This window comes from Ambystoma mexicanum, chromosome 12 (assembly GCF_040938575.1).
Source record: "Ambystoma mexicanum isolate Mex_15411 chromosome 12, UKY_AmexF1_1, whole genome shotgun sequence".
NCBI lineage: Eukaryota > Metazoa > Chordata > Amphibia > Caudata > Ambystomatidae > Ambystoma > Ambystoma mexicanum.
The window spans coordinates 705,767,957-705,792,556 of NC_090936.1; positions in this window are offsets into that span (position 1 = coordinate 705,767,957).

Here is a 24,600-nt window from a genome sequence, read left to right on the forward strand (position 1 = left end):
CTTAGAAAATATTGCGACTCTTTGGACAGTGAGGTTATGTGGAACAAGCTTAAAACCACGGAGGTTCCCAATGGTTTGCTGCATACGATAAACACGTAGGTTTTCGATCCAATCGGATCCCTGTGACCTGTGGAGTGCCTCCAAAGACTTCTCGGTCCTCATTTGTATCCCAGAAAGGTATGGGCTGGTTCCATTATTTCCTGCATCAACGTACTCAGCAGGTTAAACGCAGAGGCCTACAATTCAATTTGATCCCTGTGACCTGTGGGGTTCCTCAAGAGTCCTCTCTGTCCCCATTTCTCTTTATCATCTATATCCAGTCACTGATGTAAGTCTTGGTGTTTAGGCAGTGCGGCACTGACTTCATGGATTTCCCTTCGAGCTGCCACACATTTTTTCCTAAGCAACACATGTATTGGAAAGACGTGGTGAGTGTTAACCAAAAGGAGGCATTGAAATTGGGAGCACAAGCCCCATTGCCAACGTTATACAGTGTGTGGCGGTGACTGTTGGGACAATTCCCTTTAAACTGCAACTTGTTATATTGAGAAAGGTGTCACTATTGCTTTGCATGTGTGGAAACTCCAAAAGGTACAATTTAAGAATCATGGAACCAATAGAAAAAGAAGTTGTGCAAAACTTGAAGTTGAAGGGTAAGCATAGTGAGTAAGAAAATAACACCTCATTCTTTCAGAAATCTAACATAAAGACTTAAAGTCAAGCGTGGCAGATCATGTCGGAAGTATTAGTCAGCACAGAATGTCCTATGTCCCAGCCTGTAGTGGACACAGTAATTTTAGGAAAAATGAGTGGTATGAATGAGGGGATCAATATCTCAGGTCCAGTGCTTTGTGAGGTGGAAAGACATGCTAACACGTCCTTGATGGAAGTGTGCCTTAGCCTTGAATATGAAATACAAGCACTGGAGATACCATCTACACATTTAAATGTCTCACCATAGATGATTGAGTCTCTGGAGCGAGAGGAGGAGGAAGTTGAGGAGGTGTGTGTAGAATATGTATTCTGTGCACACATTATAGTAGGAGATTGCTCCTCTCTGCCATTGTCAGGAGAGGACACCTTTCAGCAAAAGCATTCAAAATTGCAAGGGATCTCACTGACTGTATTGAATGTGGTCCTCTAGTCGTTTGTAAGACTTTATGACACACTGGTCTTGGAGGTGAGGTAAAACACTTCTATATTAATCTAGCTGAGCAAGTTGATTATATTGGTTGATGAAGGTTGTAAAACAATACGAAATAAGGTTGCTTGTGAGGCTCCTAAAAGTCCTTGTGTTCATGTAGTGGATGGAAACATTGATTTGATCTCTGAGTTAAATCCTAGTACACAGACAGTTGTGATATCATACACTCAGTCCTGCCCACATCGTGAGTTCAAGGTGTAATAATCTGAAAGAACCAAAGAATATGAAAGGACAGGCTAAAGGAGCAAATAAAGAATCAAGAACATTTCAAAGGAACCTATTGAGTGCTACGCAACATAGAGCACAATACTCAGATGTAATAGTAATGACCCTAACACTAAAACAATACTAATTAGAGATAGTCAACAATGCTCCACGTCGAGCATGGCAGAGAATAAAGAATCACAAATGGAGAACATTGACATTGAATGCACAAATGCAGTCAATGAATAAATAAACTATTATATGAATACTCAAGCGGTAGTTTGGGGCAACAAGGCTGGGATTTGCTCTACAGATTTTAAGACTAACCGCATGGTAAAACAAGGATGTTCACTAGCCCTCCACATATTCATACTATTTTTAGCTGATTTTAACCCGACAGTATTGGGTTCCAAAGTTTGACCCCCGGTACTAGGAAAGGTGTCTTTTGCATCATTGCTATATGCTGATGAAGCTGTTTTAGTCGATTTGAAACCAGGAGGTCTGCAACAAAGCTTAAGCTATGCAGGACATTATTTTGACAGAAATAAGCTGAAGCTAAATATGAACAAAACAAAAGTTGTGGTTTTTGGAAAAGGGGAAAGAAAACTGCCTATACCTGGGCCTGAGATGGTGCTAAAATCGGGCTGGTGGATTCCTTTTGTTACCTAGGTGTTAAGTTTGCAAAAGATGGTAAATGGTCTAAACATCTAGATATGTTACATAAGAAATCTAAGATCAGGTCGGGGAGACTATTAAGATTTGACCAGAGATTTGGTGGTAGCACCTTGCACAAATGCCTACAGGTATATAGAATCAAGGTAGGGACCATTTTGCTATATGGGAGTGAAATGTGGGGGTACACTAATTGCGCAAGGCTGGAGGCTTTACAGAATAAAACTTTGAAACAACTGCTTGGCCTGCCACCAGGCATTGCAGACAGGGCATTGCGACTTGAACTGGGTGTGGCAAAAATTGAAACTCAGGCAAGGTTCAAGTTTAGTTCTTTCTTCATAAAAGTTTACATGGGGAAAGTGGTGAACCCAAATTGTAACTATGCACTTTCTGACTTTGCAAGGTCTCGCCTTTGTAAGAGGTATATGTGGTATGTGGTGCGATAAAAATAAAATATCATATCATATCATATTCCAAAGGCTTCAAATTGTTCGTGAAGTGGGGGTTATCTAATGATAACATGTTGATTCATTTTAATTTTACAGCCCAGAAGGCTAAACTGAGACTCAGAGTTTTTAGTGCTGACAGAGAGGAGGACTGGGAAATGGCATCTTCTTTGAGTCTGTTCTCCACTTTAAGACGAGAAAGTTTGGTGGGAGGAGAAGTATGTAAATTCCCATCACCGGAAACTCAGAGGACAATCATGATGATACAATTGAATATTCTCCCCCTGAATGCTCATATCAAATGGGGGTCGGGGCTTGGTTTGACATTTGTTCTTGTAATATGGCCACCCATGAAGATTTCTGTCATTTTCTATTGATTTGCAAGTGTTTTATGGACTCTGTGGTATATTCTGAATTGTAACAATTTTTGATTATATCCATAACATGTGCGATTATGTTAAGTGTGCCATGTAAGGTCATGCTAGAATTATGTATGTCTAGGAGGCTTTATAAGGTCTAGCAAAGATTAATTTAGGAATATGGCTGTGTAATTATTAGTATGTGTATAGATTGAGTGTTGAGCTTTTAGCAGTTGAGGATTGATTTTATTGTTTTTTATCCTGTATTGTGTCTATCACCGTTTTTATTGTTAATGGAGAAATCTGATTGAATAATACACTTAAGAAGCCGTGTGCATACAGCATTTCAAATTTAAAACACAATTCTTTATTTCACCCACCGTGAAGAAAACATAATGATATGTTCTAGTCTGTACAGCAAAGGGAGTATTGTATTTATTTATTGCTTCAAGATGGTGAATAGCACACCAGAAGATATAGAAAATAATTAGCTGAAAATGGTGTCCTCTTGGTCATTGACTTCTATCCCTTTAGTACAAACAACGGTATTCCTTTTCAATAATGTATTAGGCCACAAAGGTTATTCTCACAGAATAAGGATTTTTACAAAAAAGCTTTTGCAATGAAGGCTAGACGTCAGAGGCGAGCCTTCAGAATGTAAAGCACAATTCATGGGGCCTCATTATAAGGTTGCCGGTCCGGGAACTATGGTAATGGTAAGCATGCCGGTACCGTAGTTCACGGACCGTCAACTGCGAGTTCTGCTTGTGGGTGCCATTGCAACTGCCAGGACTGACCTGGTGGCCGTACCGGCACCCGTGAGCAGAGCATTTCGGATGCACAGGCACCGTAGATAACGGTGCCTGTGCATCCGGCTTCTGTATTCCCATTGAGCCCTATGGGGCTAAAATGGGAATGGGGAAGTATTTTTTCCGACGCCCAGAAATGGCCAAATACCAGGTCCGGCAACAGCGATCAGAGCATGTCGGATGCACTGGCACTGTTGATAACGGTGCCTGTGCATCCGGCTTCCCTTTTCCCATTGAGCCCTATGGGGCTAAAATGGGAATGGGGAAGAATATTTTCAGACGCCCAGAAATGGCCAAATACCAGGTCCAGCAACAGCGATCAGAGCATGTCGGATGCACTGTCACTGTTGATAACGATGCCTGTGCATCCGGCTTCCCATTTCCCACTGAGCCCTATGGGGCTCAAATGGAAATAGGGAAGAATTTTTTCCGGCGCCCAGAAATGGCCAAATACCGGGTCCGGCAAGACCATAATGACCCGGTCATTGCCCAATTCTGGGCACTGGAAAAAAATGAATACCACCGGTAGACGTGCCTGTTTTACAGGCACGGCTACGCCAAGGTTGTAATGACCCCCAGGGTGTTGATATGGTAGAAGCTCTCAAAACGGATGACTTAATTATTTGAAAACCTAAATCGGCCTACACTACGGATTGCATAATTCAATTTATTAGTAGATTGTGACATTGGCATGTTGATAGTCAGGTCAACAAATTATTAAAGTATCAAAGGCAGTACACAACAGCGGATCCTCATTTGAATAGATGTATTGATCAGAAACAAAAACAGTAATTTGTGCAAGAATTTTGAGTGCTATATTAAAATAAAGCGACTGATTCATGGCATTTTGTGCATGATTAAAATTGACTTTGCACTGCTGAAAAGTGATTTGGCACTGCTGACACAAACCCTGATTCACGGAACTGTGTATATTTGGAGTGCAAAGTCAGTGCAAAGTCATTTTGTACTGCATAAATGACTAAGCACTGACATTTCACTGTAAACATAGACTTTGCAGAGTTCATTGAATCAGGGTTTGTGTCGGCAATGCAAAGTCTCTTTTCAGCAGTGCAAAGTCCCTTTGAACCGTGCATAAAATGCCATGAATCGGGCCCTACGTTACTCTGATGTGAAACCTAGAGAATCAAATACCTGGTTATACAAAATAAAGTGATTATTCACCTGTCGGAAATTCAATATAGAATTAGATTAAAACAAACTTCGTCCAAGATAGGACGGACACATCACATTAATGATTTTAATTAATGCATGCCCTAAAAGGACCATACAACAAAATACATATTAGCAACAGTATTGCACATTGAAATGACAGATCTCAGAACATTACAGGCTAATAGAAAAAATCTGATCCTGAATACCCACTGAATGCTTAGTTTGAAGAATGTCACCAGTGTGTGAGTCTAAGCTAGTCTGAACTCATAAAAGACGAGTTAAAAGAAAGATGGCCTGGAGATAACTGGAGTCACAGCTGATTATGGATGTATTTTCGATGTAAAAATCCAGAGGCTGTAATGTAGCAGAAGGTCATCGGTTGTTCCTTTTGCTTTCATACTCTCAGATGTGTGCTTCTTTTGAAGCACTGGATATTTTACTGCAGCTGAGTTCGGTTATCTGACTGTGTTATAGACAGAAATGAAAATAGTGTTCCATTGATTTATTTGTTTATTTATTAACATTTATAAAGCGCACAGCAGCCCAGAGGCATCGTGGCGCTGTTGCAGGAAAAATACTGTTGCAGGTGATAAGAACAGCATCAAACATATCTGGTTACAGTGGAGCAAAATGCAGTAACATGCATGAGGCATTGCAGGTACAGTAACAGTCATTCAAGCATACTTAGTTACATTTGTACATTTGATTGGTTGTTAGTCAGAACCTACCTCTGTTGCGTGGTGCTATGTCACTGTACCTTTCTAAGGTTCCATTTTGAGGCGAGAATGTTCAGTACATTCATGTGTTTAACTCACAGATAATTAGCATTGGATTGATTAAGGATACAATATACAATTGCCAAATTAAGGCTTGTTACATTGTCCCCAAAAGTAGCTCCTAGCCTGCTTGACCACAATCAAGGTAGGGTTCATAATGTGTTTACAGATGAACGTGTTATCTGCTTTTGATTATGTATGACTCAGGTGCTTTATAGTTAATGCTGCTATCACATGGTGGATGAATAGGATAGTGTCCCTTTTAACGAGCTAAAGGAAGAGCTTGCCCAAGATTTTCTCCTTTGTGCACATGTATAAGGAAACACCTGGTTTGCACATCATGTATCCCCTTCTGTAATGGAATGGCAAGCTGAAAAACATAATGGTCAGGAGGTTTGCGCAGAGGAATGCCAGGCTTTATGGATAACTTAATAACCTTCCAGCCATCAATCATTGGTCTTACAATAGTCACCCTCGGTGCGATGAGTATGGCAATATGCTGGTCTCTAGCGTGCAGTTCCAAGTGATCCAATTTGCACCTCAATGATTATGCACAATGGTGCTTGTAGTCTCATGCAGAAGCTATCAGACCATGCCATATGGGCTGAATTGACCTTTTTAGAGAGAGATCAAATCTGACTTGCATAGGGTTGTTCCCCTTAAATAATGATATGACATTCTGAAAAACAATGATCTGGTGGGTTGCCCAGACCACGATAGTGCTTTTTAATTGTTTCAAAATGTTCTAGCCATCACTCTTCAGTGTTGCAGCGATCACCCTTTATGGGACGAATATGCCTAGATGTGGGTCCCAAGGGTGCAGTGCATGGAGACCCAGGAAGTACCTTACCAATGACACCCACTAAGGCAAAAGCAAATTTGGGATTGCTAATGGTCTAGTGCAAAAAATATGTAAAAAAAACAGTTTGGGCTGAACTGGTCATTTTGGATTACCACGCAGTTGCACATAGTCTTTCCCCTTTGCATAACATGCTGAAAAATAATGGAGGGTTGCCCACAGCAATGCCAGTGGTTTATTCTTCATTCCACTTCTTTGAGCCATTACTCAACATTATTGCAAAGTCACCCCCAGTTGGATGAGTATGCCCAGATGTAGGACACAAGGTTGCTGCTGTGCCTAGAGATCTAAGCTAAACCTCACTGATGAAATGCAATACGTCAGGTTTGTTTTTTGTCTATTGCAGAATTAAAGTAACCTAACATTTTAGGTTGGCTGACTGCACCTTTTGGTTCAGCACCAAATATGATTTCCATGCAGTCTTTCCCCCATGTCAAGCTGCAAAACAATAGTTTGTGGGGTTGTGGAGAGCAATTCCAGTGTTTGTGATTCATTCAGACCTTTCTAGCCATCTCTAATTAGTGCTGGGACACTCAGCCATTCCCCAGGCCCTAACAAGAAACCAAAAATGTGGCCCTGCCCAGTCTGCACATTGGAATGCCAAACAACCTAAAAATCCCCCAAAACAAAAATGGCCAATTATGCAAATTGGTCCATTGATCGTGTTACCTCAGTGACCCTCCACTGGCCCAGATTACAAGTTTTGAGCAACGTTTGTGCTTCTTAAGCAAGGGTAAGCATGTTGCCAGAATCTGGTTCATATTGCTTGCTGGCGGCAGAGTCAAGTACCAGGAATAAGGAAGTGATGCCAGCTCCTTAGATCCCACACTGGGACCTGAACCCCTGCACCAACTATTAGATTTTAAACGTACACAAACCCATCTTGATTATGGTCGTTATCCCCAAGCTCCAGTTCCCCACTCTTGTGCCTAGTGATCACTTTGCCCAATGCATGGTTTTCTGCCATGACTGAGGCCCTCCAAAGCTACCGTTGGTGTTTACTGTCCATATGACTGTGGCTAGCCCAATTGTTTACTTTTACTTGGGCAAGGCTATTTCAACCATGCCCCGCCCTCTTATGCCACCCATAGTGAGCACTGGCCAAGACCTGTGCCAATTCCCAATATTTACTCTGGCAAACACTAGACACCACCCAAGTCAGTCATAGTGGTCTCTGGCCATCGCTAGTGGTTGCTTTGCATAGCCTTCAGCTATGGTGTGGGCCTATGGACTGATTTATAATGGCCACTAACCATTGACTGCAGCCATGGTCAGTGGTACCCTTGTCTCCTGAATTGTCAATTGGCCCCTTGCCAAGTCATAGCCTTCAGGCCTTGTACTGGCCCTGACCAGCCTTCATAATTGGCATCTTGGACAGGCCTGCAGTCATGCCCAGTGGATACTTTTTCACATGGATGCCCGTAATGAATAGTAGCCCCATGGCTCACAGATGGCCACATGCCATATTTGAATCCTCGTTGTAGCCCAGTAGCTACCACTGACACACATCAGTATGAAATAATGCTTCTGTCTGCCCACTATACATGTGGCCTGTGGCCAAAACTGACTGCTTCGGTCCTTCTTGTGGCTGTATTGCACTCCTTCTGGTGCCCACGTCAGCAGGATGGGGGAAGGGGGAGGGTAAAGAATGTTTGTTTTTGTCAAGGGCTTGATGTACAAAGCTGCTCTTTTTAGTGGAAATATTCCACACATCTGGGGCCTACCCTCTCTAAGGTCCTGCACATGGCTGCATATGCCCCTTTCCACATCTGTGCAGCAAGTATTCTCAGACCGTAAAAAAAAGGTAACAAAAAAGGCAAAAAACGAGCACCAGACCAATATCGTTGGATGTTTTTATATCATCAAGATTGGTTGCACTTTAATAAAATGTTAGGTGGTCCCTGAAATCAAAATGGTCAGTAATTGACCTAACACGGCTCTTTGAGTCCACACATACTGCCAGAGAGCTCAAAATCACTAATAGGAATTTATCTCATTCTGGACATGTTTGCATCCATCCGCAAGATGCATGTGCACCAATTAACACAAGAATCACGAGTCATAATAAAGGCAAGGTCATTGATTAAGTTTGGCGTATTTGGCCTGTAGGTTATCATGTACAATGTATATTTTAAAATATTATTTTTGCATTTCGTTTTCCATAGATCACCAGCAAGTTTTTCTGACAATAAAAACAACATTGTCTGTGTCAATATTTTAAAGATTTTGTCACGTACCTTAAATTGCTACATGCTGAAAGAAATTGGAATTCACACTACCAGACTTGAAATGTTCAAGTTAAAAAGCATTGATATGCGATACTGTGTGTTGACAAAGTAATTGCAGATTGAGTTAGGGCAAAGCTCTGCACTGCCCTCCTTGTGGCACAAACTGAATCCTGCACTCAGGATTTCGACATCCTGCTACATCTTGCAGGATTCCCCGGAAGCCAAAATAGTGCTCAAGCCTGTTTTCTGGTTCAGTGGGAACGAGGTTCCCTCTGGTGGAATAATCAGAGCCACCATTTCTCCCACTGAGAGTCAGTTTTCTCTTGGGGGTTTAATGGCCTCTGGAAATGCCACCTCCTGTGAAGGATTGCCATCTGGCAAGTGTGTAGAAGCCCTAGCTTTTTTGATTTTTATTAATAATAAAATGATGTGTGTAATCCATCTCATAAAGGGTAGTCTGTTAAACAGACCCCCATTCAGAAAGGTCCCTTTTAAAAGCATCCTTTATACCATATCCCTGCTGCATTAGTCTACCTGATATGCAGCTTCTGCTCTACAGTGGCACAAGGTTGATTCACAGGTTGCCAGTGCCTTGTTTGACAACTGTTGTGAAAGCAAAGGTATTGGCTTGCTGAGAGCTTTAAAAGCAGTAGAGGGATTTCTGGGGAGTTTGGACCTATCACTAAATTCAAATAAATCAAAGGTACTTGTTTTAAAAGGGGGGGGGCTATAAACTCTACCCTGGTCTCTAGAAAATGGAAAGTTGGAGGTAGTGAACACATTTGTTTATTTAGGCCTCACAGTCTATGACAAAGCTCCAGGACCAGAACCGCAAGAAGACATGAAGGCTAGCTTTCTAGGGGCATTGTTGAACCTATGAGTGTTTGATGGCAAGTTTGGTAGATATTCCCTCTTACCTGCTTTGAAATTATATAAGCAGCAATTGGTTCCAAAACTAATTTATGGCGCCCAAACCAGGAGTCAGTTTGTAGACTGGTCAAAATTGGAGGGTGTCCTTTGGAGAAGTCCCTTGCAATTAACACAGTCTGTCCCTCTTGCGAGGATTTTGTTTGAGCTGGGACAGCTCCCTATCCACACTATGGTGGATTGGGCTAAGATCCAGCTTTTTACTAATATGATGAACCCTCCAACAGCTTCGGTTCTCGAGGAACTTAACCTGGTAAGGTTACAGGGTGGCTGCAGAGTCCTTAACAATTGGGTCCTAGGCTGCAAATTTATGCTCTTATACGCAGGAATCTCGCTTGAACAACTGGGCCTTACACCAAAAGGGGCCAAGTTAACATGGTGCAGGCATATCTGGTCAAGCCTGAGATCCACGATTATGGACGCTAAATGTTTTGGGGACCATTTTGTGTGGACTTGTAAGAGTTTCAATTTGCTTGCCCCCTACCTGAAAAAACATCCGTCGAAAAGCTTCAGGTGTCAATTACTAAGAATCAGGTTGAACTTGGTACTAACCAATGAAACAGTGGGTAGGTGCCTTAACATTCCGCGAGATCAAAGATTATGCCGCCACTGTAGATTGAGATTGAGACTTTGAAGCACTTATGTGCCGAGGGCCCTGATTTGACAAAGTTTAGGATTCAAGCTTTCGTTGGGAGAAGGTTTGCATCTGAAGAAGCATTGTGGAGGAGAATTTTAAACTGTAATGAATTGAGTTCGTGTATTCATGTTTTAGAATGTTTAAAGAACGCTGCAATTCTTTTTTAAGTCTTAGCCTCTCGGGATAACATCTTTTTATATCTATCTGATTGATTAAATGGGAATTTGGTACTGAATTGTATGATTTTACTATGTGTTTGTTGGTTCATGTACATTTTCTGTGTTAAAAGTACATTTGTACTGTGGAACACAATAACTAAATAAATAAATAAATAAAAGCACACTTATTGCAGACAAATGTTGCATTTATATATGCACATATGATCCAAATCCATTATATCTATGATGACCTTCACGGCTGGTGGCAGGGTAATATCTATCAATAAAGCCATACCTGGGTTATGATATGATGAATGGTAATTTTCACACTTATTAACGCCACATCTGATTTGCATCACACATATGTCAACACTTTGAGGCCATGTCAGCTATTGGCAGGCTAATGTGGATTCTAGCTTGAATACCTGTCTCTGATCATCCAGAAGGGCAATAGGCAGGAAAGCTGTGTCTCCTTTGATCCCTTGTTAGGTTGAGTTAAACCTCTTCACACCAGGACGCCCCCATAGGAGCCTCCTAGGAGCCAAGTTTCAAAGTGGCACACCCGCAAGAAAAGGGTCGACCTCACACCAGGGTGTTGTACCAAAAGGTCTTTGAAGCTCAAAGCTTAGGGTGGGGGACATGTTAGGACAGTCAGAGAGAGCTGAAGGACCAAAGGAAAGGTTCGTGCATCATAGTGTTCTCTGGGTTTCTCTTTCTTTCCTGTCCTCAACACTTCCTGCAGACCAAAGCACTGAGGGTATGAGTATACACAGCAAAGGTCACTTATCACCTTAACAGGTAGAGGACCCCTTAAAGAAGACCTGCTTTCATCTAATCCTTGGTGTATTCAATGAATCCGCTCAATGACAAATCGCACCAGCAAAGCAAGTCACTCGCTCAGGTCGAATATCAGCTCACGGCAGCGGACGACTTTCAACCACCACCTCTTGGAAAGATGCCTCAAACCACCAAGGTCACAGCATCGAACTGCACTGGACCTTGACTCAAACTGCTGGAAGAATCATGTTACTTGCCAACTCAACCCAGCAGTACCATCCTCTTGAACCGCCTTGACCTTCAGACCGTTTCTGGTAGGCTCAATGAACTGCATTGCACGACTGCTGCCTTCAAACCCCAAGGAGCTCTGATTCAGAATAACTTGATGCTGACTCTCTGGTCAAGCCAAACCTGGTTCGGCTCACAAAGATAGGATCTCTAAGCATGGGTTGATGCTGTTGAACCACATTAGAACACATTGAGGTATTATTGAGAGGTCCAGCCTGCATGGTCTGCTTTTTGTACACAAAAGACTAAGCCAGCTGTCCACTCTGTACTAATTGTTCAAAGCATATCCTGTAACTTCATCCAGACTTGCTATGTAACCCAAGTCAAGTGCTATATAACTTTTTATCTGTACCTGTTTGTAATATAACTAAGCTATGTAACCCAATTCAACTGCTATATAACTTTGTATCTGTAACTGTTAGTATTGTAAATCTGTAACTATGTACTTAAAGGATAAGCGCCTAGATACCTCAGGGTTAAGTGCGCTCTACAAATAAATAAACTAAACTGAACTAAATATGCACCTTTTTCTACCAATAAATATCTGTTAAGTGTGATTGTTGTCGATGTCTTCCTTTAAATCCTACATTACCTTGAGTGGTTGCTGCCTTTATTTTCTGCATATGTTGTGGTCTTTTAAGTTATTTTTTTGTAACTTACAAATAACATAACAAAAGTGCAGGAAAAGACAAATTAACAGTTATTTTTTGTTAGTGTTTTTCTTACAATTATATTGTTTATGGTGTGTTTAATTAAAATATATATACTTTTATAGAACCTTGATCAGGCATTCCCTTATTTTGGACTTTACTACTATTGCTGTTTTGGGTTGCTACATTTATCACATTCACCCCCCTATTAAGAGTATAGCCTGCCCTTGTCGCACACAAATTGAAGGGGGGTACATCTCTTGACTCTGCCTGCTTCACCTTTATTAATGGGGCACTGTTGGTTTATACTAGTGGGAGGACTGAGTAGGTGATTTTGCAAACGATGATCTATTGCCCCTTAATTACAACTGTGGTACTTTTACACTATGATCTCTAAACAAAATTAGAGCATGCAATATAGAGCATCGATTTTATGCAGAGTATCCCAGTAAATAATCTTTGTAATCTAATGATGCTTCTACAAAACACTCTGCAAATGTACATCGAACAATTAGCATTGCAGTTGTACTGTGCAGAATTCATGTAACAACAGGATCTTGATATATGTTGGTTGGTTTACAGCTAGAAGCCTTGCGGCATTCCATGTTCTTGTTACAATTGATTGATCAAACAGATACATTACACTGCTAGCAGACGAGGAGGATTTACAGCCATTTACAAATCTTGCTGGACTCTCCTTAATTTTGTGATTATGACTTGGGATATTTCATCCCAAATGTGTATGTTCACCCTATGCATATTCCCAGTCAGTTCTATTAGAATTCTGCATCCTGGCCCTAGTCACAACTTCTTGGGGAATCTAAATGATGTTCTAGCCTCCAGAGCTTTCAGCTATGCCAGACCTCTTCTAATTGTCGACATTTCAGTCAAAATTGATGTTATTAAACTAGCAGAAATACTTAAAGCACATGATACTTTTCCCCTGGTTTCACCATCCTCTGACCAGCATGGACATTGCTTACAATTAATTTTCTGCAGAGGTACAGTAGATGAGTACCTGGACACCATGCCCATTACTTGGTCTGATCAATTTTCAGGGTTGCTAGTTTTTTAACATGATCAGTCACCTTCTTTTTTCTCTGACTTAACTAACTAATCACGTTCTGTCATTTAGTACTAGGGATCTACTTAAAATTACCGGACAAGACCTAATTTAGGTCTTAGTATCCCCTGTCCTAGACACAGTGTAAACAATCCTTGTCTGCTGACATGAACAATTTATAAAGGTACAGCATTATGTTGCTCCTTTTGGAACCAAATGTATACATATTCATATATTTATCATAGTCCTTGGTATACTACTGCCTTCAGCTGCCTGAAGTAGGATTACTGCACTAAAGAAACTTTTTTGAGAAAACACAGAGATGCATCCTCCCTTCTTCCTCCTAAGGCGCAATTAAAAGGTTATACAAATGTTGTTTTCTTTGCTAAATGAGACTTTTTGCAAAGCCAAATTAACATTGCTAATAATAAACCAAATGAACTGTTCAATACTATACATGCATTCTGCAATCGTAACAACTAATGTGTCAAGAAATAATAAACTGACAAATAAGTTTAATAATTTATTTGTGGATTGAATCTAAACAATCCAAGAAGAACGTATTAAAGCAACAAACATCTTGCCTATGGAAATACCCATTTTTGTATCAGAGCTCATTAAGCTGCGTTTGACTTCTCTTCAGTACCTCTGGACTACATTCTATCTCATCTATGGGCCCCAGAGGCTATTCATCTAAATTATGGACTTCTTACTGTCAAGTAAAGCCTGTAGACATTCTCACTATCAAGCCGATTTTCTATAAAAAGATTGTTAAGTTATCCATCTAACAAGGTTTTTTTTCCAGGTGCCCTTAAAACCAACACTATCCTTCCTCTTCTAAAAAAAAAGCTTGCTTGATCTAGGGCTATTACTAATTTCCCAGCTGATATGAGGCCTGTCGTGTCCATCAAATATTTTAGAAAGAGAAGGTCACATTACAACTTCAGCATCACATGGACAAATATCAACTTTTAGATTCTTACGGATCTGGCTCTTGTCAGTTCCATGGAACAGAAACAGCTTTGGTAGTTGTGTGGGATGACATCCTGAAATATGCTGATGAAGGTGCTTGCACATTGCATGATATACTGAATATTCTGGCAGCAATTGACACTGTAGATCACAATATTCCATTATCTAGGTTGTCTGAGATTAAATACCCGTATCCCAGTGACGTCTGGGTTGGATCTATTCTTTCCTGCATCAATGTACTCAACAGGATAAACACAGAGGTTTTCGATCCAATCAGATCCCTGTGACCTGTGGAGTGCCTTCAGAGTCTTCTCTGTCCCCATCTGTATCCGGAAAGATATGGGCTGGTTCCATTCTTTCCTGCATCAACGTACTCAGCAGGTTAAATGCAGAGGTCTTCAATCCAATTTGATCCCTGTGACCTGTGGGGTGACTCAAGAGTCTTCTCTGTCCCCATTTCTCTTTATTATCTATATCCAGTCACTGATATAAGTCTTGGTGTTTAGGCAGTGCGGCAGTGACTGCAGGGATTTCCCTTTGAGCTGCCACACATTTTTGCCTGAGCAACACATGTATTGGAAAGACGTGGTGAGTGTTAACCAAAAGGAGGCATTGAAATTGGGAGCACAAGCCCCATTGCCAACATTATACAGTGTGATGGTGACTGCTGGGACAAGTCCCTTTAAACTGCCACTTGTTATATTGAGAATGGTGTCAATATTGAATTGCATGCGTGGAAACTCCAGAAGGTACAATTTATGAATCATGGAACCAGTGGAAAAAGAAGTTGTACAAAACTTGAAGTTGAAAGGTAAGCATGGTGAGTAAGGAAAGAACACCTCATTCTTTCAGAAATCTAACATAAAGACTTAAAGTCAAGTGTGGCAGATCATGTCGGAAGCAGTATTAGTTAGCACAGAATGTCCTATGTCCCAGCCTATGCCGGACACAGTAATTTTAGGAAAAATGAGTGGTATGAATGAGGGGATCAATATCTCAGGTCCAGTGCTTGGTGAGGTGGAAAGAAAAGCTAACACGTCCTTGATGGAAGTATTCCTTTATCCTTGAAGATGAAATACAAGCACTGGAGATTCCATCTACACATTTAAATGTCTCGCCATAGATGATTGAGTCTCTGGAGCGAGAGCAGGAGGAAGTTGAGGAGGTGTTTGTAGAAGATGTATTCTGTGCACACATCATAGCAGGAGATCGCTCATCTCTGCCATTCTCAGGAGAGGACACCTTTCAGCAAAAGCATTCACAATTGACTGTATTGAATTTTGTCCTCCAGTTGTTTACATGACTTTATGACACACTGGTTTTGGAGGTGAGGTCAGACACTTTTGTATTAATCGAGCTGAGTGAGTTGATGATGTTGGTTGATGAAGGTTGTAAAACAATAAGAAATAAGGTTGCTTGTGAGACTCCTAAATGTCCTTGTGTTCATATAGTGGATGGCAACATTGATGTGGTCTCAGAGTTAAATTATAGAACACAGATAGTTGTGATATCATACACTCAGATCTGCCCACATCATGAGTTCAAGGAGTAATAATCTGAAAGAACCAGGACAGACTAAAGTAGCAAATAAAGAATCAAGAACATTTTGAAGGAACTTTTTGAGTGCTACGCAACAATACTCAGATGTAAAAGTAATGACCCTAAAACTAAGACAATACTAATTAGAGATAGTCAACAATGCTTCACGTTGAGCATGGCAGAGAATAAAGAATCAAACATGGAGAACATGGACATTGAATGCACAAATGCAGTCAATGAAGAGGTACAAGTGGTTACCATTAATATTGGATGTGTGAACAAAAGAAAGAAAAGAAAAAAGGGAATGGGAAATCCCAGGAGAGATATGAGGAGCTTATTTCTCCCACTGAATGATAACTGTGATAAAGTGTAGGGTGGGGAGAGGGAAGGGTTAAGGGTGGAAATGAATTACAATGGCGAGTTAAATGGCAGTGGGGAGGTCGGTAAGAATTATAAAAAGGAGGCAATGATCATGCTTTGGTAATTTTGGTTGAAACCAGCCTAAATAAAACCGACAACCATAACCATGACCAAAAGCAAATTGAATCACCTGAAAGGGAGAAGGGCCACGGAAAGTAGACATGGCAATATCCAGTTCCCATTGATGACTCATTGATACTGGTATTTCAATCGATGTTCGAGGAAGATCGTGAGGAGCCTTTAAATCTAACAAGAATTCTGAATCTACTGACCGTGGTACCAACATTGGGTGTGTAGCAGTGTCTTCTGGCGGTCTGCTGTTCTGTCTTCTGGTGTTCTGGTGTTCCAGTGCATATGTAGTAGGAGGTTCCCCTCCTTGCCGAGTTTGCTAATCAGGTCCGGCTTGGTTTTGAGGGAATAATTCCTCCCATTTACAGCCCATACTTGGGGAGTTCGGTAAGATTGAATTTAGAAGAAAAAATACTCAAATTCGAAAGGGAATATCCATCCCGTGAGGGTGCCAAGCAAGATTGACCAGGTGGAACGGGGGTGCAAACTTGGCGTCAACTGAAACTTTAAGATTCGGCCCCCATGCAGTTGATATCCGAGTCAGAATCAGAAGTGAGACTGATTTCGATACTCTGCTCACAACAAAAGTTAAGAACAAAGATGACAGCTTAGTATATGTGACAACACATTCCAACCAAAGCAGAAAAATCAGGAACATCATTCATAAGAACTGGCCAATGTTGCAAATGGATCCTGAAATGCAATCTCTCTTCCAACAACCCCATATATTTGCATATGGAAACAGTAGGGCCCTCAGGAACAGCCTTGTTTGAGCCGAGACAAGAACGGAACAGCCAATGATCACACGACACAAAGGCACACAACCCTGTTACAATTGCCAGCACTGCAGCAACCTACTATTGGGTAACACTATCTCACATCCACATACAGGCAGACCTATCACACTTAAACATTCCTGTACGTGTGACTCAACTAACGTTGTGTATGCTCTCAAATGCCCCTGTGGTATCTATTATGTGGGGATCACTATGAGGAAATCCAAACTGCGATGGACCGAACATAAATCGAACATTCAAACTAAAAGTTTGAGATCACCAGTGTCAATGCACTTTTTAGAGGCAAGGCACTCGATTGCCCAATTAAGATGCATCATCTTGGAACAAGTACAAGTAGGCCCAAGAGGGGTGATGTGCATAAACGTTTGTCACAAAGAGAAATTTTCTGGATTGATCTATTGGACTGCTTAACCCTAAGAGGCATGAATTGTGAATTCAATTTAATGTGCTTTGTCTGATGTTATGTATTCGCTTTACATTCTGTTGAAAATGTTTCAAATTCAAGTTATTGATGGATTGATTTAGGCAATACTATCATGCCTTTTTACTGCATATTTGCTGCTTTTATTATGGCTAGGGGCTACACCATAGCCACCAATTAATTACGATGTTGTACACTATTGAGCCTCTACATCACCCAGCCCCATCGGGACGGTCAGAACACAGGCATGCCCCTGTTTTGGTTCTTTGACCATTCTGATTGAGCTTTATGAATCATGAGTGTGAGGGGGGCCCCACACAGCTTCCTGGCTGCGGTGGTGCCCCACCTCACACTCCCATATATACACTATCCCCATGCCGTCTACACCTCTGTGTGGGCATTGGCTATAGGCTTCATCAGACTTGCACAGCAACCAGGGTGAGACATGTACAACAGTGAATGCCGTTCACACCTGTGTGCCGTCCCGGCAGCAGGCTGAAGCACACATCTACAGGAGTCACAGTGAGGCTCAGATGTGTCCATATGGCACATCAAGGCTGCTTTCCCCTACTTTGAATGATCACCGGTGGCACGCCTCATTCCTGCAAGATGCTGGACTCTGCAGCGTCTTGTTTAGTAGCGTTGTTGCCATAGCAACCCACTCATTCCACGAGTTACCTATATGTCAGTTTAATCCTTACTTACTGAACCATTTTGCAATTGATCGGCACTCTCTACATATTCTGTAATGCGGCACAGGTATGTGTCTTGATAGGGACGTTGAGATCAGTATTATGTAACCGATCTCGTTTTGAATGCCCCCTTCAACATGGCGATATTCGCAGCGGTGCGCATGCACGCCGCTGCCATGACTACCACATAACAACCTGCAGTCACTGGCCGCGCATCTGGCTGATGGGCGTCTAAGTGAGCTGCGCCTGATTCGAGTAAAAAGGTAACTTGGTTTAGTCAGCTTTTTGAGTGTATGAGTTTTGTTTCTCAGAACAATATAATACATACTAGAGCGATTACACGTGAACGACACCAATATGCCGGTTAATGTATACGTCTGGTGGCGGCTTGGTTTTACCAGACCTGGACACTAAACTTGAGTGGAACTCTGTTGTTGAGATGTGTAACATCGTTTTAAACTCACTGGTAATTAGTATCTCCCCTGTGCGACCGGCTTCCCATCAGCCTACTCACACCCGGGGTGATTCCCTTTCGCCTCTGGATTGGGTGAGTGCTACCTTCTCTTTTCTTACTGTTCAGAGTGTAACAACCTAGAGTCCCCTTAGCTGATATTGGTTTTTCCGCTTACTATACAGGTTGAAGCGAGTGACTTATTACTTCAACTTCAAGGTTAGTGCCTTCCATTATTAAGTATAACTCCCACTTATCTCGAATTCTCCGAGAGCTAATTAGTCTATTTACATTTCCGTAGGAAAATTGCCTGAAGGAACTTTACATATCCTGCCCTGAAGATGGATTTATCGGAATCCGAAACGCGTTGGCACTTTATTACATCTAGGAGTGTTTAGGATAGAAGACAGAGCAGAAGGGATTTGATTACCCATACTGCTGTAGTACATACACACTGTTTGTTAAGACCGAATCTGAACCATTGTATGCTTTGTACACTTGCATCGAACTAAGAGTTTTGCTGCACATATGTATCCAAGTGGTCATTACATTGTTTTTTGATGTTTTTTGATGTGTTTTTTTTATGTGATTCTATAATTCTGAGTTTGATACCTTATCCAACTGTATTTATGAGACTTGGATTGGAATTGATTTACCACTCATCTATTTTTTGTAATGTGTTTGAATATCAGTTGCTATATAAAATATATATGTTGTGCACCTGTACTAGGAATGATCTTGGTGGCTCTTGATTATACTGTATTAGGTGGACATTCATTCACCTAAAGACACAGCTAACATATATTTTGAACATATACTAGGACTGGATTACCCTTTCTTTTGAAGAGTCTGACTTATACCACTGTGAAAGGTGTCTTCTTATTATTCGGAGATCCCATTTCACAACTAGTTACCAAAACACATTGGGGATTATATCAACATCTGGAGTGCAGCACAGAACTATCGGTTGGTAACACCCGGTGTTTGTTCTATGTTCACTGATTTCAATTTCCCCAGTTGCAAGCATTAAAACTATGATTAAGGAGACACTGCAAGGCCGGCAGCCTATGCACTCACTAATTAACTTGGATCTGATTGACATTGAGATCTTAGAAGTGGGGGAGAGAGTGCTCCCTCTGATACACTGTAATTTAAATTATGTACCCACCCTGCATCAACTGGGTAGTGAGGATCCCCTCAACAGCTCATTAAGGGAGGGCATAAACACCAAAAAGCGAGGGTTGTTCTATCTGAACTATCCTCAAGAAGTTGGAAACAAGATCCGACTCCTTGCCAGAATTTGGCCACGATGGAAGAGGGTGATCCCGCGTTGCCTGAAAGAAACCCAGTCTGGAAGGAGGGGACAAATGAAGGTGGCTCATGGAGTCAAGGACGCAACTTGGTACTTTGAGGCAGAGGATGGCTAACACAAGTGAGACCTCAGGCTTGGAAGGCCTTAAGGAAAGAAACAGGTGCATTCACCTTGAGTGTTTCAGAACAAGCCAAACTAGAGCCCCTTCATGCAAAAGAACTACGTGCAAGCCTACCCTGTCAAGCTAGACTATTAGAATTAAAGCAAGTGGGGGCGGGAGTTGATAAAGCATCTTGAATCCTGCAAGTACCCCCATTAGAAATGTCACAGATAACACAAAGTGAGACCTTTGACCTTTATTCGCCATCAACCGTGACTACTCCAAATGATTCTGTATTCTGTCCAGATATAAGTCTCTCAGACCAGCAACAGGCAGAAAACTCAATATTCCAAATGCAAAGCACTATCATGTCAGCACTTGCAATCTCACTGGATCCATTTCTAAAACTCTATTTATCAATAAATGAAAATTATAAGGATCAAGCCACCATGTTGCCAATGATGCATTCTAAACTGATCATCATAGAATCATTCAAATTGACTGTTTAAGCTAGGTTGGATTGCGAAGCAGAACAGTCAGTGCAATGGCAGGGACACTTGTGTGATGTAGAGAGGGGAGAGCTGGTAGAAAAAAGTACAATTATGGAAGCAATATTGGAATAGCAGAAATGGATGCAGTCAACTTATAATATTAATGGGATGTGTTGAAAACTGAACGAGAAAGATCTGGACCACCCAGGAAGGAGCCCTTAACAATGATAGAAGGGATGATTCAGAATAACACTTCGGGAGATGGCCATCAACAAAAACAATCGATAGGTGGTAAAGGCCCTGGCAAAAATGAAACAACAAAGAAAGCACCGGCTATTAAAAATCCTAATGCAACTCATCTGGAAATAGATGAGAACCCTACAGTGGAACTGGTCATGCAAGAAAAAGAGCTGTCTAGTGTACAATTGGGCACGAGTGGGAATATTGAACTATCAGATCAGAGAGGAAAGGTGAACTGTATTAATAAAAACTTGACTATCTTTGACAAACATCCTTAAGAGATCTTGCGAGAAGTTCCCTCACCAACAAAGAAATTGAAAAACATTGTGCAGGCAAAGAAATTGAGATCAAATGTTCTAGAAGATTCTTCTGTAATCTTAAAATACCTCTGGCTCTTCTTATTGACCCTCCTTCTTGAGGTAACGAAAAACAGAAGAAGAACCTCTCCGCGGCAGTTGCACACTCTCCCTTAAATCCGGTGAGTGATGTAGAGTTGGGACTTCAACATCAAGACTCACAAGTAAAAATACATTGGAATTCTCCTTGGAGTTCTCAATCTATTCCATTGAATCCATCAATGATGCCTTGGAAAGAGAGCAAGGGAGTCACTCCTGTGAATCACGGGTGGTAATCTACCTATTAGGTCGTGGATGAAAAACAATAACCCCAGGCTTCAAATGAGAGGAGGACTTTCAAACCCTTGCTCAAAAAAGGTCTGTGGCAGAGCAAAAATACAAAGGAAACATAGAGCATTTAAAGCCTTAGTTTATTCCGCAATTATACAAATGGTCTGTTAAAAATGGTCAGCATAAATAAAATAAAAAGGAGGGTATAACATTATCATTGGAATGTCTGTTCAATTCAAATGATAGACTTATTCTGAATTGAATTGAACTAATGTAATGAGTTTATTGCACCATATTCCAAACCTTTGGTCCATAAACTCTGATGACAATCTAGTGGAAGAATTTGTGCTGGAGTCAAGAATGGACTGGATGATACTATGGGCCTCATTCCGAGGTTGGCGTTAAGGGGTTAACGGCGCTGGTAAGGGTGCCGGTGCTGTTACCTCCTTACCACTGCATTACGAGGTCCTTTAGCGGGTCACGTTAAGGGTGGCTGGTTTTACCAGGCGCCCTTAGTGGGAGCTGCTAAAAGGCCAAGGAGATAATAACGGGCCCGTTATTAACAGGCCTGTTTTTAGCTCCCTTCCCATTCCCATTGAGCCCTATGGGGTCTTGAATGGGAATGGGGACGGGTTCCCTGAATGGGGAAATACTGGGTCCTCCAAGGTTGGAATGGCCCGGTATTTCCCCACTCAGGGAACCCGGACCCGGTATGCGGTATGGGGTAGCCATGGCACTAATAGCACCATGGCTACCTCCATACTCATAATGACTCCCTATGTCTGAAATCCAATCACATAAGGAAGACCATGTAGGAAGCCTCTTCAGAGCTACTGCCATTGGGCTGTGAACTAAAACATGATGCTCTGGATCTCCAAGCATTATCAAGCAGGAATAATAATACAAAGAATGCTGCACCTGAAAATAATTGGGCCCCAGATAAATCCCAGGCTACCATTGTAACTACACTGGGCACACAGTCTGTTAAAAATGCAGAAGCCCAGAAGAAAAGGTGGCTAAGAAAATCAGAAAGAAAGAGTGAGCCATTAAAAGTAACGTTCTCTTGCATAAAATCTTATGAAAGGGTGGTAGAAGAAACTCGAGATAGCTCTCTTTGGGAAATAAAATCAGAACACTGAGCCTGACTCCCGAGACCGCTTACAAGCTCAAAAAATAAATAGCATGAGATAGAGCAACACTCGAGTGAGGAGTGGATTGGATGCTGGAACACAAGGGGGTGTGTGCATTTGTTTAACAAGGAGGAGTGGGATTTTAAATGTTTTGATATTTTATGTTTTCAGGAATCCTGGATGAGAGCAGCTTCTATATGTGATGAGTTTATAAGCTGCTTAAATCCTGCCATAAAAGTCCCGAAAGGTAGACCCTATTCAGGTCCGCTAACACTAATCAAAACAGGTTGGATAATTTGAGTGATAAAAGATCAGAGCCCTAACCCATGGGTCCAGATGTTAATTTCGGAAATCGAGCAAGGGGCTCAGATACCAAAGAATGTTGGTCTATTGCTCAACCTGTACTTGAATCTGTCTAAAGTAATCAAGGAATCCTTTATGGGTTGTATAACAGACTTGATTGAGCAGGCCCACATAGAAAACCCCTATATTATACAATGCAGAGATTTGAACATAAAGTGTCTGGACAGGAAGGGGATCCCTATAAGATCTCCAGCAAATACTTCCTCCTCTATTGGAGTGAGAGTGGGGGTGTGATGCAGGAAATGGAGGCTACGGAACTCCACAAGCCAAACGAGCAGGGGCATCCGTGCTAAGGCTACTTGGTATAGTGGCAAACTGAAACCTTCACTCAACTGTTTTTGTTGTATCCTCTAATGTTTTGCGATGAATAGTTTTGCTGGAGGTCATTCAAATGGAATCCAGTGACCGCTGCCTCTTGAAGCTGAGAAGGAATGAAAAGGCAAACATTCTGAAATGGGGCGAACCAGTTGATTTATATATTTATCAAGGTAGAAATATATTATCCATCAAACAACAGAATTTCCTTGAATCTACAACAAAATTGAAGGAGTTTATGGGTGGGGACACAGCAATGCTGAACTATGTCCCTCTACTTGTGAATTTTGAAGTCATCTGTCCTTGACAGAGGAAGTCTGAATTCTGCCACAAACATAGATATAACCATGAATTGGTAGACGAGAGAAAGTACTTCAGGACTGATATGAGGACTGATATGAGAGAGATAAGTAGACTACCGAGTATTATAAGAGAAATTAGCACCAGGAAAAGAGAACAGAAATATAAAAATTGGCTATTGTCATTCAAAGCCCTAAGGCTCCAGCAGGAGGCGGAATACATGCCGAGGATATACAAATTCCTGCCTTGTCTGGGAACTCATAAATAATATTGGGACACCTCAAGAAGTTTTACAAACTACCTGTTACACTCACCTGGTATCCACAGGGACACCACCCAGTCGGGATGTGGCCTGTGGGGAAGGTTCTGCCTTGTTGTAGAATTAAGCGTGATCTCCATCCTGCCTTCTTGGCAGGGGCGCGTTGTCTTTCGTGGGCGTGTGCGGTCCAGTTACTTCACTGACGCCGGCCCATTTGATGTCTTTCGGGTAGGTCTTATTGCTGTTTTTTGGTTATGTGTTGTTATTCCTGCATGCCTTTCTTGGTTTAATAATGTCTCTTTTCTCCCTTAGATATGTGGAGCTTCAGCGTGGCGAATTGGCTGAGTTGGGCCTTGCCGGTAAATGATGGTGCGTAATGAGCGCTATGATGTGGTAAGTAAGCGCTAAGCGCAGCGCTGCAATGTCTTGCCTTTGCTAACCTGTTTTCCTTCTTTTCTCATAGGTGGCGGTGTTCTCCCAGCATGTGTGGAATTCTGGCGCGATGCCGGCCGAGAGGCGACCGGCTAGGTAAGCCGTTTTAGCAGTTCGTAGTTTTGTAATGTCTCTAATGCCTTCTTTAATGTTGTTGTTTCCTTCCTCTTTCAGGTCTTTCGGTCTGGGAGGCGTGTGGATCCAAAGGAAGCTGTTCACAGGAGCTGCGAGCGGATAAAGATGGAGATTGCAGGTAAGATGCTGCTGCTAACGATGTTCCTTTTTTGTCTCCTTGCAGGTTTTGTTTCGCCGAGACTCATGGGTATAGCTGGTCACGGTGAGCATCACGTTGCAGACTGCAAAGTAACGCGAAGCGTGTTGTCTATTTCGGGTGTGGTTTAAATAGCCTCAACAAAGTAGTCCAGGTAAAATAGTCTCTAG